At 45.3% G+C, this 15,945-nt stretch overlaps 1 long non-coding RNA gene across 2 annotated transcripts in view; it reads left to right on the top strand.

Annotated features, from left to right (window-relative positions):
* The first annotated feature begins 315 nt into the window (after window positions 1-315).
* The window catches only part of LOC139048384 (uncharacterized), a 63,570-nt gene continuing 47,940 nt past the window's right edge, over window positions 316-15,945 (top strand). Inside the window, exons 1-2 of one of the 2 annotated variants that reach the window (XR_011507653.1) lie at window positions 316-431; window positions 10,218-10,369. This is a non-coding gene — a long non-coding RNA (uncharacterized lncRNA). The remainder of the gene's footprint in view (window positions 432-10,217; window positions 10,370-15,945) is intronic. The other variant, XR_011507654.1, reaches the window with a different exon arrangement.

Below are 15,945 nucleotides of genomic sequence, written 5' to 3'. Positions count from 1 at the left end.
GAGCGAACGTTTCGACAAGTGGACTTGTCTTTTTCAAGGCCACCCTGAAAAAGACAAATCCACTTGCCGAAACGTTGGCTCCCGCTTTAACATTGTTCTCGTTTAGCTCATCGTCTTGAATTTCCATCGCCTGCCTTCCCCGTGTTTTCCACGTTGATCTAGGTTACAGGTGCAGCGGCAGACTTGAAGCTAAACTCGCTTTGCTATTGTTCACCAACTTCGCAACACGACGATCAAACACAATTGACAATAATGAATAGGAATATTGTCTAGTGCATGTAGCCACGCCTTTCATATTAAAGTGTCACAGTTCACCACGCTTTCCTTGCTGGCGACCTGCAAAAATTGCCATGTTTCGAATAGTAGTGTATATCGTGGTTCTCTCAGTAGCATGTGGGGCTTACGCAGTTACCTTCGACAATCTTTTAACGGTAAGAGAACGTTATCTACGTAGTGTCTACATCCAATTCTATGAGTACATAAGATATTTTATTATCGTTAACGATGGATAATATTGACACGTGTACTTGTTTGTCTTTATCGGGCGACACGTTTTACCCCCTAACAAATGCTATCGCACAGCGCAGGACGCGACTGCATGTATCGGAAGTTTCTGGAATGTTATCGACGCTTCTATCCGCTGTATGTTGTCGCCGAACCTTGTGTTATCTGATTTCATCGCCTGACGCGAATGGTGTAGAACTTTGTGGAAGGGACGCGGGTCCGTACGATTAATCTGGAACATTCGGCGACTGCTCTATAAAAGCCGACGCGCTTGACCCGCTAGTCAGATTTTCGACGATCGCCGACCGTGTTCGCGCTATCGTGGTGCTATAAGTGTAGCCTGTTTTGTGGGCACAGGTTCGCCCAATAAAAGTTAGTTTTGTCTTTCACAGTATTGCTACTGTGTTGTTCAACGTCAACACCACGGGACAATATACAGCTAAACTGAATTTGAGTGTCAAGCTCCTTATCAAGCTTTTCCGTAGGTACCTTTAAACAAATAATTGGGGTTGGCCCCATAGTTACTTTTCCAAATGACGAAGGCACAAATTGTAAATGACATTACTATAGTGACGCAGAAGGCGTTCTAACTAGAATGTGTTTCGAGAGTAGCAAGTTAATCTGAATATATCTCTGCAGCGTGTCTCTTGAGTACACTAATATCGCAAACAACCTGTTTCTTACTGTACGCTTTCGGTACCATGCATTTTAAACGCCCTCTTTGACATCACTATTTTGAATTCTAGTGCCATTCTTCAAAAAAGCAACGCTCGACGATACATTGAAGGCAGCAACTTCTGGTGTAGTTTTTACAGATCGAAATGATTTAGACATGGTGTCACTGTGGAAAATATAGCGGAAAAATCGATGTGCGAGAGTCCATATAGCTACTAGTGGGTCGTTTGGTTTTCCTGTCCTGTTTTATAAATATATTGTTGCGAAGAGGAATCCCTATGCACAAATGCATCTACAACTATTTACATGGGGAAAAGTAATCGCCGCATAGCCGCACGTCGCATAGTTTGTGGCAACGGCTATCCATTTGTTCCTTTCTATGGATGTGGGGAAGGGGCCAAGAAAGCCTACGCCGACCCGGACGAAAGGCTCCGTAGGAACATCAATAGAATGATGGTGGCCAGCAGGTTGCGCACATAACCTCGTAACGACGCACAGAGCGATGAAGGCGGGGCCTCAAGAAGCGACGTCGAACTCTGTCGTAAGTGCGGCACGTGCCAAGGTGCCTGGCATTGGGTGCATTATGAAGCTTAGCAAGAACAGTAGAATGGAGATGACGACGGACAACTAGCCGTTAATCTGGTCCATCAGAGCTTGGGCTGTGTCGACAAGGAACTTCGTCATGGATCACAAACATACTGGTTGAGCGATCTGATTGTCCTGAAGTCAAGCGCTCAATGATCGACCGGAGAGAGTCGTCCTTTTGCTGCTTAGTAAAGATGTCGCGAAAATGGAAGGCAAGTGTCGGCATCTTGTTCGCCATTGTCAGCAGGATGGGAGGGATGAAAATACAAGCAGTCGGCGTCAAGATGTAAGCGGCCGCACTTGTACATCACAACGAAAGAATACTGCTGAAGTCAGACTGCCCAGCGACCAAGGCGACCAGTCGGGTCTCTCATTGACGATAGCCAGCACAGGGCATGGTAGTCCGTGATGACATAAAATACGTGGCCAATCAAGTAAGCGAGAAATGTAGCCACTGCCCACACCACTGCGAGGAACTCGCGCTCGGTGATATAAAAATTGCGCTCTCAAAGGGACAACAGGCTACTGGCGTAGGCAATGACGCCCTAGACTCCGGACAGCACCTACGCCGTGGCTACTGGCACCTGTACGAACTTGAGCCGGCGCCGAAGGATCAAAGCGGCCTAATCTCGGTGGCGTAGTGAACAAGCGCATGAGTGTGTAGAAGGCGTCGGCCTCTTCGTGGCCCCAAAAGAACACAGTGTCCTCTTTCAGAAGATCAGTCAGTAGCCAGGCGATCTCGGCAAAAGTTTTAACAGAAATGAAAATAGGAGCATAAGCCCCCCAGGCTGCGCAGATCTTTTGCTAAACGGGGTACAGGAAGTTCCTCATGGCATGAATGTTATCGGCATCAGGATGCATACTGGCAGCACTGGTAAGATGGGCAAGGATTTTAATTTCGCGGTGTCCAAAATGGCACTTAGAGTTAAGTTAAAGGCCAGCATTCCTAAGGATATCAAGAAGAGTGGCCAAGCGACTGAGGTGGCTGCCAAACGTATGGGAAAATACCATGACATCTTCCAGATAACGTAAGCAGGTGTACCACTTATAGCCCTGAAGAAGAGAGTCCATTATTCTTTATAAATTTGCTGAGGACTTAGGATCATCGAAAGACATAACCTTAAAATGGTAAAGGCCGTTTGGTGTTATGATACTGGTCTTCTCACGGTCGAGCTCATCAACCGAAATCTGCCAATAACCAGATTGGAGGTCGATTGAAGAGAAGTATTTGGAACCATGGAGACAGTCGAGAGCATCATCAATCCGCAAGAGAGGGTACATATCCTTTTTCATGATCTCGTTCATTTGATGGTAGTCCACACATAATCATCAGCTACCATTCTTCCTTTCGAACAAGACAACCGACGATGCCCAAGGACTCGAAGAAGGCTCACTTACACTTTTCAGTAAGCATCTTGTCGACTTTAGCTTCGATAGCTTGGTGTTGGGCGTGAAACACGCGATAACGTGGTCGGCAGATAGGACTAGCATCACCGCTGTCAACTTTATGGGTCAGAACGGAAGTCTGTCCGAGCGGGCGATCCTCAAAGTCGAAGACGTCGCGATGAGACACCAGGACGCGACCAAGATCAGCAGCTTGTTCGGGAAGCAGGTCTTGAGCGATAATCTTCGAAAATATGCCGGGATCGGACAGCAGGTGGCTCCAAACGATCACGGAACATCAAATACACAGACGACGGTATCGTCGATGGCAGAAGCGTTTCCCTGCTACATGCCTTTCGGGATAACCTGTGTACCTAAACGAAAATATAAAAACAGGTAGAAATATGCACTCATTGGCGACAGTCAAAACGGTACAAGGACGGCAACTATGTGCAGTTAGAGAGCATTGACATCGGGCATAAGCACGTAGTCACCTTCAGGATCCGATGGGAAGCATGTCAATGGCATATAAGTGGCAACTTGAGGCGGCAACCGTACTAAGTCTACACAACATAAACGCGGCTCAGCTCGAGGCATAACATAAACGAGGTTGAATGAATGGGTAGCTCGAGTTGGAGGAGGCCAGCAGCGCAGTCAATCAGGGCTGAATGGTCCGATAATAAGTCGAGGCCGAAGATCAAGTTGTAGGAACACCATTCCAGAATAGTAAATATGACGGAAGTGTTGAAACCAGCAACATTTATTCAGGCAGCGCTCATGCCAAGGATAATGGGCGTTTCTTCGTCACCAACCCAGTAGCACGAGAGGTTGCTGGTGTAAGGATTTCAAGCGGCAATGAACACGGTTGCTCATCAGCGAGATGTGGGCTCCAGTATCAACTAGCGTTGGAAAAAATACACCGTCAACTTCTACATCGACTATATTGCGTTTGGTCGGTAGGGTGAGAGGCTTCGGTGGAGACGTCCACAATGCAGCGTCCCCTCCAGGAGCTGCATATTTTTGTTCTCCGAAGGTATGCGCCCGAATTGGAATGACGACGACAGGCGACGGAACTAGGATGACCTGGACGACGGGCGACAAGATTGGGCGTAGGGGATCGTTGACTGCTCGGTGATGGTGATCGACGGCGCCATGTGGTCTTACCATCAGTGGCGTGCAGGTTTGGCTCGGCTTGTGGTTGGATATGGCGAAAACCGCCTTTTGGACGAGCGGTAGCTGTTCGAGAACGGCATAGAGAACCAGTGGTTGCGACAGTACCGGGCGACGTCACCAACATGGTGACGACTAAAGCAAATAGGTCAGTCATCCGGTGTTCGCTACTCTGCCATGTCGCCAGAACCACGACGGGTCCATTGATTCTGAGTAGGCTCGAGCGAAGAACGTTCGGTTGGCCGGAAGGCGGACACGGTAAAAACGGACTGCAAGTCGATATTGGCGAGTTCTTGGCGCGCAATAGCCTAACCAAGGGGAACGATAAGAGCGCATGTATCGCTGACTAGTAAATACAGAGCCGCGGGACACATGACTTCAAATTCACGGCGTACGATCTTCGTCAGCTGCTCTGAAAGCTGCTGCTGCCACCCAGAGTTCTGTCGGTCTCCACAAGGCAATGTTGCGGCAGTATATTGAAGCCGTGCAAATGACTGATAGATGCGATGGCTTTTCACCTGCTCGAAACGCTTACACTCCATGATAATGTCATTAACCGAACTACAGTTCCTGCAAATTAGTAATTCGAAGACGTCATCGGCGATACATTTTAGACATACCCGACTTTTTCTGACTCCGGCATTTCAGCGTCGGCCTTGCGGCAGAGTGCCAGCACGTATTGTAGATAGGTGACGTAGCCTTCTGTGTACGCCTGAACTCGTGATGCCAGCTCTTTCTTGTCGAACTTCCGACCCAGCAGTTTTCCGAAGAGATCTCGCAACTTCTGCTTCCAGGTATTCCAGTCACAGAGTTCTTCGTGGTTTTGAGACTACGTCGTGCAGTTCCAGCCAAATAAAAAAATTAAGTTCGCCAGCTCCACTGTGAGATCCCATTTGTAGTGGCGGCTAAGCCGCTCATACATGTCCAGCCAGTCATCGACGTCGGCGCCATCGGTACCGCAGAAGGTTCCTAGATCACGCGGATGCGCCAGTTCCACAGTCGACGCAGTCGATGCAGGCGTAGCCTAGCTAGGCACTGTCTTCTCCGACATCGGTGAAGAACCAAAGCAGCGGCCACTGCGAAGCTTCGTTCTGAGTCGCTACCCGGCACTTCCACTAAATGTTACGAAGAGGAAGCCAGATCTACGATTATTTAAGTGGGAAAGAGCTAGTGGTAATCCCGCAGGCTGGTACAAAGGTTGTTCCTGCTGTCCTGAGTGGCTGTGGCGCATACCCACAGTGGGAGATTGGCCATGAATAGGGTGGGTAAATTAGGTGTATAAAAACAAAGGAGTTAAAATTTTTAACGTTCGAGCTTAAAAAGTAAATTTTTTTTGTGTGGGAAAAAAACCAACCAGAAGAAAACCGTGTACAAAAAGTAATTTAATAATTAATAATAAATAAAAGAAAGCTATGATGGGGAGTGACAACGATCAGCCTAACATGGTAATCGATTCGTTTCAATTAGGTAATTCTTTATTGCCAAGGAAACATTGCTGTGACCGTACCGAATAATGGACGCTCCAAAAGATAGGATCACAGGCACTGATAAATTTAGGCCAATACTGCGGAGCGCGATTTCCTGTGCTCGTTTTTTTATAACAGAAAACACCTGCATGACAAGAAATGGTCTATCGTCGCCACTTCGCCACAGAATCATAAGGGTAAAGGGACCAAACCAGACCTGTGTAAACAGAAGTTCAACGTAGGTATACGGCAGCGCAGCCTTGTGATGGACACTTAAATTTTTCTTATTTGGCAAAAATATAATCTGTGCCAAGAATATAGAGGATGTCGGTAAGCCACAGAGTTGGTAATTGCGAAGCCTGATACTGCCTGCATAATGACACTACTGCGAAATCAAAAATGAGCAGTCAAAGGGCAATAAGGGAGAATCGGGCCACTTATCTATGCCTTGGCTAGGGTATCTGCAATTTCATTTATAATTAGTCCTTGATGGCTAGGCACCCAAATCAAACGCACGCTTCTCAAGTACCCGGGTACCAATGAATGAAACGCCCTCATTACGCGAGAATCACGAGAAGCAGTAAGCTATGAGCAGTATGATAACGAATCAGCGATTATCACGACTGACGTAATTGATGGTAATAATTTGCGTAATGCGAACACCACTACCATGAATTCGGCTAAAAATATCGGTATGAAATCTGGCAGCCACCGAGAAATTGTCCAATCAATAATTTGGGAAAATATTCCCTACACCTTACTCTTCTTCACATTCTCAAGCATCTGTCGCAATTGCAACATTTGGTTTAAGGTTCTTCAAATCAGCTTGTAATTTACCGTCTATAATACAATGTGGAAATAATGCTGCATTATTGGAAAACATGTCATCGCATTGACTATCCGTTGTAAGAGCGCTGTCCGGAACCGGAAGTGCAGTGCATATGCGCACATCCCAAGAATCAAGTAATTTCTGCTTGACTGTAATTTGCGGAGAATGTAATCGCGGCCAGAAAACCACGCAGACTGTGAAATAAATATTGTTTGGGAGCATCGCAACGCTGATTCATAAATTCTCCAGAACGTCTGCACTGTCGAAGGCCGGAACGTTCACGAAAGAAGAGGAACACGGGATTGAAGATAACGAACACAATTTGGAACAAAAGACCTAAACACAAACGCAATGCTTCTCTTTCTACGAGAGTTAAAGAAAGGGACTTGAAGGCTGTAGCTCCAGAAAAAAGCACCTAACCAAATCCTTATACAGGGCGAACTTACATACGATATATCATTAGGAGTGTATCTCTCCTGAATCCTGTTCGACGATTCCTCAGCCTAAGCAATACGCCAATTGCACAGGTACCTTTTCCATTGACATGGGTTATGTGTGGGCACCAGTTTATAGACACGTTGTAAATCATTCCAACGTATTTAACAGACTCTACCTGTGGCATGTCTTCAAGGTGGTAAGACAATAGCATGTTCACTGTTTAATGTATCGGAAAAACGAGAAAGCACATTTTCTGGCATTGAGTATCAAGTGATTAACATCTAACCAGCTCTCCAGAGCACAAAGGAAAGTTTGCAGTCGTTAGCATAGCGAGTGGATGTCGTTTGCAGATGCGAAAAACGCCGTATTGTTGGCATAAACATGATTAGTTTCTTCTCGATGGCAGGGAAGTGCGCTCATGAGAATATGAAAAGGCAGCGGGAAAAGTAATGAGCTTTGCGGTGCGCCTCACGTTTGTTTGTACCTAGAAGAAGAAAAGCCGCTTTTGTCGCGTTATAATTCTCTTTTACCTAAAAATGAGTGAATCGATGCTACTATATACCCAGGAACACCACAGGATATTAATCGATTTATCAATACAGTGTGCACTACGATATCATATGCTTTGGCGATATCGAGCGTCACTAAGGCGGCGTATTGGTTATGACGTCGAGCGAGTTGTATTAGGCTAAGTCGGCGTGGGCATGCCAGATGGAGTAGCCGACCCTGAAACACATCTGACAGGAACTAACAATGGAACTATCATTAATAAACTTCATGATACGAAAACAAGCCTCCCAATTGATTTTACAACGTTTGATGCAAGCGCAACGGGTCTAATGTTCTCCAATACATGCCTTCTTTCTTGTTTCTTCTTGTATGTCTGAGTAGCCGCCACGGTCACTCAGACATACTTCAAACAGCAGCTGTAAAAGAGCTTTGTCGTACGGTTTCCACCTAACAGATTTGTGCTTCTCGTACATTTGCATTCTCGTACATTCAAATAACAATCAGAAGCTATGATGTCTACAGCGCACGCGTAAGACGTACTTTACGCGTTTTCTGGAGCAATTTACTTTTGAACATTTTATTTAGTTCAGTGATGCACTTGCGCTTGCCTGAGGGTCTAGAAGAATGAGTATGTCGGTTGCACTTCCGCATGCGTGCTTGCGCCCGTGGCGTACGTCTCGTGGTGTTGGCGCTTGTGAAATGACGTCTAACATCGGTTGTGCTGTCCTAATGTCGGCAACAGCGTCGCTGTACATCCACTTTCACTGGGAGGAATAGAGGCAAATTTTTTAGTAGTTTGTTTTCTTTTGTTCTTTAGTCATGCAACTGTCAGCGAAAGCTTATTTCTCCACTCAAGCTTGCATATATACATTTCGTGCACGTTCAAAGCACTTCTTATGTGAGTTTCACACCTATGATGTGCTGCTGCAACGATGCTATATTAGTTTTTGGGATTGATGACGCGACGGATTACGGCAAGTAGTTGCAATATTGTGCAGTCGACACAAAATATACAAGCCTGTGATTCATTTGAATACGTTCTAATTGACCCCAGTAAGCCTGCCGCTCATTGATAGCATCGCCTCAATAACCAAGATGAGGCACACATCTTTGTTCTTGGGGTGATCTCGGCTCCAGATTAAACAAGGCTGGTGAAAAAAGAAAACTATATAGTTGAGCTTTGGTGTTAGTGTTCGTAAATAAAACTATTTTTCTGCCTAACGTGTTGGCAGAAGAAGCTCCGCTATCGCTCTGCTTTGAGTGCTACTTGATTTTCTTGTTACATGTTGGCCCAATAAACAATTGGTGTTTTGAAGTTACATTTTGGCGGTGTGTTATTCTACACATTAGTGACAACGTGACAGTATTCAATGACGTAAGACAGTGAGGCGAAGAAATTTTTCTTTAGGTTTATTTTTCAAGTATCTTTCATATCATCAGGCTGAGCTCAACAGACGCAGGTCCAACGTAAATTGAAATGTGTGAAATCCAGGTCGGTTTAGACTAAAGTGTGACCACGCACAGCTTTCGTTCTCAAGAACTTCGGGCTTTAGGTTACACGCAAGATTTCTAACAGTATAGTTCGATAGGGCTAAGGAACTTAATTCGGCCTCATGCATGGTGGTGATTTAACTCAACTAATGTAAACTGCCAAAATGTTGTCATCGCTGCCTAAACAGTTCTGGCTTGTACATTACGACCTTGTTCTATTTCGGTGGCTTATTTCTTACTCATTTTGGGCTGTGGCGCGCTGCAAAAAGAAAGGTGCGATTAGCTCGCATACACTGACTAAATCAAATGACCATCTGCGGCATAAGCATATTATATTCATTGCGTGCCAATGGTATCTACAAACGTTCCAGAGCGCCACATGGGCACTAGTAACTAGCTCTGTTGTAGGGCCTTATATTTTATATATTCAATATATAATCTGCCCCCAATATACTATTACCAGACACCAATTATCCGATTTTAGCAGACCATTCATTATCCCTTTTACGCAATAGATCTTTCTACGAAATCAACTTCTTAAACTGAGCCATAACTGGCACGCCCCAGTTTCATGCCATAGTGTTGTCTTATACTGTTAGGATCAGAGTGTAAATATTAGAGGCCCCACTTGTTGCCTAAATATTTAGCTTTGCCTCATGCCTCTTTAGTATTTTCAAGTTTCCTACTGACGGCAAATACCACAATCGCTGTTTGTTCGATCAGTGCTGGGGTGTTAGTGACAAAACGTTTATGCTTTTGTAGATGCAGCGGTCAAGGTGTTGCGCGAATTTCTTATACCTGCAATGAGCGGATGGCATCTAAGAACTCAAGTATAGTGAATTCTCAAAGAACGAGACACATCAGGGAGCTGAGTCGGTTGTCTATTACTGTTCTGTATAATCTCAGCAACTATTGTTTTATACGGAATGCGTAGCATTTGCTTAAAGTTAATGAGAGTAAAAGGAAATATCACCGATGCAATAAACGCATATATTCTCGAGTCGGCGAGGAAGCATAGCGCCTTCTGCGAACGATTTTAAAGCACTAACCTCCAAGCTTGTTACTCGGGTCATATTCGCATTTTTATTAGCCTTTACAGCCTTGAATATAGTCAGCCAAATATTACTAAAGGGACAATCTGCACGGTATATTTAACATTTTTCCAGGCGCTGAATACCACCGAAAGGATCTGGACCCGCACACGGAGTTTGAGAGTCCATCATTGCGCTTGCGTACACAAATGCCAGCACTATGTGAAATTGAGCCTTGATCGTATGAATTACAAATTCCTAGAATACTATAAATGTTCCGGCAAAATGTGAGTAAATAGACTACATACACCGGTACACTAATTCTTGTAAAGTACGTTTTCATTCAGATATCATCTGTACTCTTTTACTTATGAATGCTATATTTTCTTTTTATGAAGTAGGGTCGCTAACTTTTGGTTTTATGGACCAAACAGAAAGGCGCGAAGCAGGGTGTCTACCAAGTTGACGTTTCCAAATTCTTTAAGTTTTCCAGGTTTCCCCTCAATGCCCTTGCCAGATTCCCTGAGTTACCCAGAACTTCGTTTCATGTCAAGAGGGGCTGATACCATGTCGCCCTATGGTGCCACTCTCTAGTAAGCATGTTAAAAAACGACTTAATCCCGTTTGAAAAGTAAGGAGTAGAGTTCATTTGTTTCAAAAAGAAAACAGAAGGGAGGCGTTAGTAACATGCACAGCAAAAAAAATATTTTCGAAAAAGGTAAAATTTATTGTCGGACATTTTCAAATACAAATTAAAAGAGATGCATACACATGCAGATGTTTTCGAATGTGAGATATTTCTATCAACTGATAGCAAACTCATTGGTATGAGATCCGAACTTTGTCCCAAGTGAGATTCTCTCTCAGCAGCTGGAAAGTCGACCTGAACTGTCCTGGAATACTCTCAGCCTGTGCAGAACGTCTCAGTGTTGCGATTCACTGCTTCAGAGAGTTTATTTTTGTTTGTGTTATAGACTCCTGCATCCTGGCATCAGCCAACGCTTTGCTATTTGAGCTCAAGCTTCTTCAAAGAAGCAGTGGCACGCTTCCTTTTCCGTTCATTCCTCAATGCGTAGGTCCTTTCTGTTCTCGTCCTCCGACCATTTGAAGCATTCCGTTGGTCAGTTGTACAGTCAACGTCAGATTTTTCGGACTCCCTAGGGGCCACGAAAACGTCCTGAAAATCAAGCAGTGGGAAAAAAATGTATGCCTGTCTTTTACTGCTTTCAAGGGCTAAACTCGCCGCAGGTACATTTGAAAAAGCTCTGAAGGCCTGCCCATACACTTTAGGTATATCGGTGTTCCTACTGTGACAGCACACGGCGGGTACACGCGGGTATAATTAAGGAATACACACTGTTTCCCATGACAATTGCCTCTTCGGAAGCCACGCTTAAGGTTCACCGCAGTATTTCACGTATGCTTCACCTCGTAACCTGGTCGTACTGAGGCGAAGTTGACTTTCGGCAGCCGGCATTATGCAACGCGTCGCGCTTTCCGAGCTTCGAAGCCAATCGCGAGGAAATGCGGAGCCGGTGCTATTGGTGACAGCAGCAAATTTATTTAATGACGAATCACAGCACCAAACATCAAGAAGTTTAATAGCGAACGTCGAAGCAGCTAGGCCTAGCGTTGCTGCGGTGGTGGCTACGGCTGCCAGTGGATGAGCCTGCGATAGCGCTGGTTCGAGGTGCCGAAGTATTCAAAATGACGGCTGTGGTGGCTTTGATTAATGCCGTTTCAGGTCTGCGCTCACGTCAAAAAAGTCCGGAAAATCGGAAGGGAAAGGGTTGTTGCTTCAGAAATTTCAGACGTTCTTATAGGTTGACTCTATGGGGACGTGGTGCCGCGAGGCCATCAGAATTGTCAGGCATCTCCCAAAAATAAGGCGCCGAGAAAATATGTCGCTGGCGCTTTGTTGTCAAGGTCAGTGCGCTGGGATAACTTGTAACTCTTGTATTTTCGCTTGGTTGACGTTATCAGCACGTCATTGCGGGAAAGTTGAAAAGTTGACGCTCAATTTGCCACATTTGCCATCCATGCTAACTACACATATATGTCCAGGAAAGATGGATATGAAAACACTGCGGCTGTATCGTATCTTGATGGCGCAAGATTTTTCAATGAATGGGCACTCTGTGGATATACGGAAGGAACATAGGGGGCATTTTCTTTCATTTTCCCTTTGGGTGGATGCAGTGCGTGGCTCACGATGGAATTTCTTTAACAACAATTCCATTACCAAAGCCAGCAGTGGAGTTAAGAAGCCCGCAGGAAGAAGACTACAAACCTACAAAGTAAAGATCTTTTGAATGGCATGATTAAATGACCTAGTTCGTGCCAGCTCTAAACACGGAAGAAAAATCGTTCTCTTTACAGTTTTCTAATGAGAAAAGCTAAACGGCACAATTTATTTCCGCGCACAGAGACGGTACAAGCAATATACTTGATTCGTAAGAAGCGTGTGATGCAGTTCTAAAAATTGCGACTTGTCCATACTAAGGAGCTCGCAAGTAAAACAGCTGGCAGTTGGATGTGTATCGCTGTGTGTCTTCTTTTGTTCCGTCTTTTAATCGTGCTACCGTACACCCCTTGAAGAGGCGTCGTGCCCTTACCCGGTTATATATAAGTAGTGGAACATTGGTAAATAAATCAATAGCGAGCGCGCGTTTGCCCATGTCTATTCTTAGTCCATGTCTTATTTCCGCCTATGAACGTTTTCAACCAAGCAATACTACCAGATGAGGCTTTGGTTTACCTGACCATGAATGGTATCGAAGAAAAAGTCATAATTCCACCTCTTTCCGGTTTTCCATCGGCAGCGAAACGCTTGCAATGTTGAAATTGTCGTACAAGGCGACCAATATTTGCTGCTCAACAGCGAAATTTTCATCGCAATAGCAATGGCTCAATTCCATGGATGGAAAGCCAAGTTCGTATACATAAACTTTGTAGCGTTCCTAACTAGAGCGGCAACAGAAATGACATAATCTAAGTGAGACGGGTGTCGTCCGCCATTTTATTCCAACTTCTTCCTTCTCACTTCTCCCCTAGCCCATTCCTTCGTCTTCTTTCATGCGTCCAGCGCAGACCGCTTCACTCTTCCGGATTTCTTTTAATTACACCTCCTGGGGTAATACTTGAATACGTTTCCAATAGCGGCGCACTCCGTTTGGCCGGAGGCTCCGGCGTACCAGGCATTCTTCAATATTCCATGATGGCATGCAGTCTTAATAACTTGAAGTGGTCCGCAATATTTTGAATTTGAGGGCACAGCTCCTTTCCTTACAAGGACATAGTCTCCAGGCTGTATGTCCGGTATCTCGCTACTGTGCCTTTTATCAAAGTTTCGCTTCATGCGGCGCTTGTAGATCTCCTGTTCTTTGACAGTTTTCCTTACTTCCACAAGTTCGAGGTTCTCTAGGAGACCTAGCTCACGATCTGCAGGAAGTATGGGCGCTGTACCTGAAGTTACAAAATGAGGGCTGCAGCCTAAACCCGTGGTGTATGATCTGTTGTGATGCTTCACAGCGGCCTCGAGACAGCACTTCCAGCCACCGGCAAAGTCTGGATACATCTTCAGATACTGTTTGATGTCTCATATGGCACGTTCCGCTAGGCCGTTTGCTGCCGGGTGGTATGGAGAAGAATACTTTATCATGATGCCGTGCTCCTGGGCCCACTTTGATAATTTGGCACTCCGGAAAGCCGGCCCGTTGTCGCAGACGAGCGTCTTTGTGTGTTTAAAACACTCAGCTTTAAGGAGGTCTATTACGCTGTTTGCGTCTTCTTTGCCAGCTTTAGCCGCAATCGTCCGTGTGCACTCATCTATGGAGAGCAAGAAAGCTTGCGTTCGCTTGACTCCTTCCCCCTTCTTTTTGAGCTCCGCGAAGTCCAAATGAATTACTTCGAACGGGACGCTTGAATATTCAGGATTTGTCATAACGTCTGTCGATTGCTTGAATTTAACTTTGTTCACCTGGCAGAGGTGGCATGTGCGGATGTAATGGCTGATGTCGTTTTTCATGCCCGGCCATGTGAATCTCATGAGCAATTTCTTATAAGTGCGCCAGAAGCCATCATGTCCACCCGATTCAGAGGTGTCGTGGTATAGATGAAGAATCCTTGGAATCATAGTTGGGGGTACGTGATACCTTCCATTGATAAACTGGAGCTTTTCTGTACCTTCCCATAGCTTAATATGATTGATTGTCTCTGGATTATTGCTTGATTCCTGTACAAGTAATCTTGATATTGCGTCAGCGTCAGTGAGGAGTGGGCCAGGACGGTGCGAAATTGCGAAATCAAATTGTTGCAGATAGTTCACCCTTCTAGCAAGGCGGCCTCTTGGCTGGGCCATGCTCAGAAGTTGAGTCAATGCTTGATGGTCCGTGAAAAGTACGAATTTGGCACCTTCCAGGTAAGTACGAAAGTACTGCACAGCTTTTAAGACGGCCAGAACTTCCTTTTCTGTGGTACAGTAATTGATTTCGGCGGGTTTCAGGGTATAGCTGTAGTACCCCACGACGTAGTGTTTGGTTTGATCAGCTTGTTTGGATGGCTTGTGGTATAGAACTACACCGGTAGCATAATGTGATGCGTCCGTGTTCAGCACGAAAGGCAAAGAAAAATCCGGTATTCGCAAGATGGGGTCCGACGATATTAGTTTTACAAGCTCACGATAGACAGCTTCGCACTTCTCGTCCCAATGAAAAGGCACGTCTTTCTGAGTTAAACGTGTGAGGCACCTTCTTCTCAGTGCGTAGTCTTTGATAAACGCGCGGAAGTGTCCTGCAAGGCCAAGAAAAATGCGCAGGGAGTGCACATCGTAAGGCTTTACCATCTTGGAGATTCTCTCTACCGATTCTTGCTTGGTGCTTTTAGTCTGTCCATCAAACACCCTGCCAAGAAATACTACGGTATCTTAGAAGAACGCACTTTTCTTGAAATTGACTTTGAGTTGGGCAAGACTGAGGGCATGAAGAATTTTTGAAAGATGACTACGGTGTTCGTCCTTTGTCTTTCAGTAGATGATGATGTCGTCGATGTACACATTGCAAAATGTGCCCAGGTAAGGTTTCAGAATGTCCGTCACAATCTTCTGAAACCACGCAGGGGAGTTTTTCCAACCAAATGGTAGGCGGTTGTACTCAAACAAGTCAAATGGGGTTAAGAACGCGGTGTACTTCTTTGTTTCTTCACTTAGTGGAATCTGCCAAAAGCCCTTGCAGAGATCTATTCGTGAAAAACAATGGCAACCACCGGTTTCGTCAATGATGTCGTCGATTCTCGGCATTGGATAAGGTATCACTTCAGTTTGACGATTGAGAGCCCGGTAGTCTGTGCAGAGGCGGAATGTCCCGTCTTCTTTAGGTGCAATAGTTATAGGAGAAGCAAATGGGGATACAGAAGGCCGGATGATACCTGCGTCTAACATTTCTTGCAACTCCTTTTTCAGCCACACCTTTTTATGTCTGGACATATTATAGGGGGTTCTACGAACCACTGTTTTATCTGCGAGCTCGAAAGGAACGACATGGGATTTCATTGCTGGAGGGTAGCTTCCCATGCATATTAGCTCGGGGTACTTAGTCTTGATGTCTTCGTGGTGAAAAATTAGCCTTGATACACTAGGTTCTTCACCAGGGTGTTCTGTTCTTATCGTGTCTTCGGCCATTACCTTGCCATCCCAATAGAGGTTCATCTTAAGTTTTTTCATGTCTGGACGGGACAAAAGAAAATCGTAGGTGACATTGGGAATGGCCAATACGTCACTGGTAATAGCATTTCCTTGAAATTCAATAGCCAGGGTTACCCATTCGCTATGCATGGTCACTGACCCATCGTAGGCTTGGACACGCAA

Source organism: Dermacentor albipictus, chromosome 8 (genome assembly GCF_038994185.2).
Source record: "Dermacentor albipictus isolate Rhodes 1998 colony chromosome 8, USDA_Dalb.pri_finalv2, whole genome shotgun sequence".
Taxonomy (NCBI): Eukaryota; Metazoa; Arthropoda; class Arachnida; order Ixodida; family Ixodidae; genus Dermacentor; species Dermacentor albipictus.
The sequence above is the reverse complement of the archived record's forward strand: the minus strand, read 5'-3'. Positions and strand labels throughout refer to the sequence as shown.